Consider the following 4712-nt stretch of genomic DNA (forward strand, 5'->3'; position numbering starts at 1 on the left):
TATCTTCCCATAAAAATGCCACGCATGCAAACAAGCCAACAGTCTATAGTACAGTAAAGCATAAGAGCAAAATTACTATGCATTAGTTTGAGTATCCATTACCTTCATTTGCAAGAAAACTGACATATAAGAAAGTGGAAGTGCTGAGCACTCCTGGGTGCAGGGTTGGAGGCCTCGTTCTCACACAGCCCCAGCCTGGCCACGAGACCTCCAGTAAGGGACCCTGCCTTCCACACTTACCTCCACGCGCTTCCTTGAAGAGCATAGTCAGCAACTGTCGCCTGGGAGCCGTTAGAGGGCAGCAGTTCACTCGCCCAGGAACCAGCTCCCAGAAGGGCGTGCGCATGCGTGAGCTCCTTAGGCAGCACAGAATGGATTCTAGGGGAGGCTTTGCAGGAGCTGAAAACAGAGCATGGGGGCATATTCTAAGGTTTCTAGGAAAGCAAGTCTCGGCTCTTCGCCTAGAACCTCCGCAGGCACCAGCCTACAAAGAAAGCGTGTCTGAAACACTAATCATAATTTTCAAAAATTGTTGTTGCTGTTGTTGTTGTGTGCCGTTGAGTCGGCCTGACTCATAGCGACCCCTCCTTGAGGCAGTATCACTACTAATAGGAAGTAGATTGCCCAACATTCCTTCGGAGGAGTGGCTGGTGGGTTTGAACCGCCAGCCTTCTGGTTAGCAGTCAAGTGCCTTAGGCACTATGCTACCAGAGCTCCTTGTTACTTGGCGTGGAGTTGATTTTTCCCTCCTAGGGATCCTACATGACAGAGTAGAACTGCACCATAGGGTTTCCTAAGTGTAGTCTTCATGGGAGCAGACCTCTAGCTCCTTCTCTGCTGCAGACTTATAAAGCAGCCCTGCACTTAATCATACAATGCCAGGGTTCCTTACAGTACACATGTATTTCTTCTTCAGAATGGCCTTTCAAAATACACCGTTGTTGTTGTTGTTGTTGTTATGTGCCGTCGAGTCGGCCCCGACTCATAGCGACCCCTCCTTGGGTTTCCGAGGCAGTATCACTACAGAAGTAGGATTGCCCAACCTTCCTTCCGAGGAGTGGCTGGTGGGTTTGAACCGCCAGCCATCTGGTTAGCAGGCAAGTGTCTTAGCCACTATGCTACCAGAGCTCCCAAAATACACCGTAACGTTTTCCTATTCACTTACAGAATTGAATTGCCAAACAATTTTAGACTTGGAAAACACTGTAAGACATATTTTCTCCTGATGCCATTCCTAAACTTTTTCTTACATTTCTTCTCATAGAGTATTTTTCTTGCTGCATTTATGTAATGCAAAGACATTTCACAATAAATTTTGACACACCACTGTTTTTTCTGTAAGTTACCTGTGCCTTTGACAGGTGACAGTCAGTGTCCAGAAAGCTGCTTCTGGCTTCCCCTTAGTCCTTGCTACTCACAAGTGGAATGGCTTACATAGGGCACAGCTCTAAAGCCCCCAAAATGGCTCCAAAACCACCTTGTTTGTTCAAGAAAGTAATCTGCTAACTCATTCCTCTTCCCTTCCTCAAGGTCAGCCCTTCTTTAGAATAGTTACAATTCCTTAAGCTGCTAACAGTAGCATCTTCTCAGATTATAGCACAGGTGGTGGTCACAAAATGCTGCCCAGGGCCTCTACTACTCTGTACCAGGTGCCATTCTGCCTGGAAACAGATGGGCAGCCCCCATCCCCAGCTCCTCAAATCCAGGCATAACTATCCCTGTAAAGCGGGAGGGGCAAGCAGTTATTTGGAGTGGCCCAGCTTGCCACTGCTGGGCCACTCTCTGTCTGCAGACATTGGTAACCTCCCTCCCTGCCTGTATATTGTAAACTCTTTGCTTTTACTTTACTTATATTTAATTTCTTATGTCTCTGAGCATGCCTCTGAATAAATTTTTCAGATTTCTCAAACCTACTCAAGAGGAGGTCTTAGCCTCCCTTTGTTGTTGTTGTTGTTATGTGCCATCGAGTCAGCCCTGACTCATAGCGACCCCTCCTTGGGTTTCCGAGGCAGTATCACTACGGAAGTAGGATTGCCCAACCTTCCTTCCGAGGAGTGGCTAGTGGGTTTGAACCGCCAGCCTTCCCTTAGTAATTCCCAAAACAGGCTTAACCAGCACCCTAAGCATTTATACCACTGAATAAATGTATACGGAATTTGGGGATCTCTGGCAGCATAGTGCCTAAGGTACTTGACTGCTAACCAGAAGGCTGGCGGTTCAAACCCACCAGCTACACTCCTCAGAAGGAAGGTTGGGCAATCTACTTCCGTGGTGATACCGCCTCAGAAACCCGAGGAGGGGTCGCTATGAGTCAAGTCTGACTCCTCCACACATAACAACAACAACATAAGGAATTTTTATCCCATTATAAAATTATATGGAATCAAAATATCTAAGATAAATAAATAAAATATGTACAGATAAATTTACCTGGGGTTGTGAAAGACTTCTCCAATGGAAATTATAAAATACTGCTGAAAGAGTCTAAAAAGTCCTAAATAGATGGAAGACATTCCATGCTCATGGATTGGAAGACTTAATACAGTTATGATGTCAATAGTACTAAAAACAACCTACAGACACAATGCAATCTCGATCAAAATTCCTACCACATGCTTTGCAGAAATGGAAAAAATAATCCTCACTTTTATATGAGACGACCAAACCAAAAAACTGAACTCACTGCCACTGAGTCAATTCCAACTCACGACGATCCGTCCTTGGGTTTCCAAATCTATAAGTCTTTACAGAAATAAATTGCCCAGTCTTCCTTCTGCATATGAGACAACAAGAGACCCTAAATGGGCAAAGCAATTTGAAAAAAGAACAAAGCCGGAGGCCTCATATTCCTGCCTGCCAAACATATTACCAAGCCTAGTACTGGTTTAGGAACTCTGGTGGAGTAGAGCCTAAGGCATGTGACTGCTTACCAGAATGCTGGTGATTCCAACCCATGAGACACTACTCAGCAGGAAGACTGGGCAATCTACTTCCCTAGAGATATTGCCTTGGAAACCCAAGGAGTGGTCACACTATGAGTCGGGATAGCAATGACTTTGGGTTTTTGGTTTTAATACTTGGAAGAAAATACAGGAGCAAAGCTTTGGGACCTATGCTTTTCAATGCAGATTATTTAGCATAACAATTAAAGCAAAAGCAACAGAAATCAAAACAGGTAACTGGGTCCTCATAAAAGTTAAATACCTGTGTTCATCAAAAGATTTTGTCAAAAGAGTGATGAGACAATTTACAGAATGGGGGGAAACAATGGGAACGATATAACTGATAAGAGTCTAATACCTAAAATATGCACATGATTTCTACAACTTGACAACAAAAAGGCAAATAACCAAGTCAAAAATTGGGCAAAGAACATGGCTGGACACTTTACCAAAGAGGATATGCAAATGACCAACAGACACAAGAAAAGATGCTCAACATCATTAAGCATCAGAGAAATGCAAATTTAAACCACAAGAGATACCATTTTACTCCTACTCAGATGGCTAAGCTAAATTAATTAATTAACATATGGAAAATAACAAGTGTTTAAGGGTGTGTTCTGGAGAAATTAGAAACTGGAACCCTCATCCACTGTTGGTAGGAATGCAAAATGGTACAGATGTTGTGGATCAGAGTGTGGCAGTCTCTCAAAAAACTAGAGATGGTGTTGCCATATAACCTAGCACTTCCACTCCTAGGTATATCCCCTACAGATCTCACAGAAGTGACATGGGCACACATATGCACACCTATGTTCATTGAAGCACTATTCACAACAGTGAAAGGATGGAAACAACCTAAATACCCATCAATGCATGAATGGATAAATATAATGTGGTATATACATACAAAGGAATACTACTCAGTGATAAAGAAAAACAAGTACCTGAAACATCTTGGAACATGGGTAAATCTGGAGCATATTATGTTGAGTGAAATAAGTGAATCACAAGTATCTATCTATCTATATCTATCTATCTATCTATCTATATATATATATATATATATATACACACACACAGATACATAGTTATACACTCACTCCCATCATGTTGGACCCAACTCATAGCAAACTCTCCTTCGGTTTCTAAGGCAGTATCACTATGGAAGTAGATTGCCCAACCTTCCTTCCGAGGGTTTGAACCACCAGACTTCTGGTTAGAAGTCACATGCCTTAGGCACTATACCACCAGAGCTCATATACACACACACACACACACACTATATAAGTTCTCACTACTTTGAAATGATATACGGAGTAAATACATTGGAACTAGTGTTCAGTAGTGGTTACCAGGGATGAGGAACACTTGTAATTTTTGTTGATGGGAAAAGTTAACTCCAAATGAATTAAGTATACACAATTCAATGAGGGTAAACGATGTCAGTAAAATGTACACAAGGAAAATGGACTTTTGGTAATTGTTATGTAATGTATAATTTTGAAACAAAAGCAAAAACAAGCAGAAAATATATGTGTAGGTATATATGTATATTTGCAGGCATATATGTGAATATGTATTGTAGTGGTTAAGTTTATGTGTTAACTTGTCTGGGCCTGGTTGAGTGGCTGGGCAGCTGAATGTAGTTATTCCCCACAGTGAGACTGGTAATTAACTCCATGTTGTTGTTGTTGTCTGCCGTCGAGTCGGCCCCGACTCATAGCGACCCCTCCTTGGGTTTCCGAGGCAGTATCACTATGGAAGTAG

Source organism: Orycteropus afer, unplaced genomic scaffold, assembly GCF_000298275.1.
Source record: "Orycteropus afer afer isolate SDZICR_OR568_19922 unplaced genomic scaffold, OryAfe1.0 scaffold00548, whole genome shotgun sequence".
NCBI classification, from domain to species: domain Eukaryota; kingdom Metazoa; phylum Chordata; class Mammalia; order Tubulidentata; family Orycteropodidae; genus Orycteropus; species Orycteropus afer.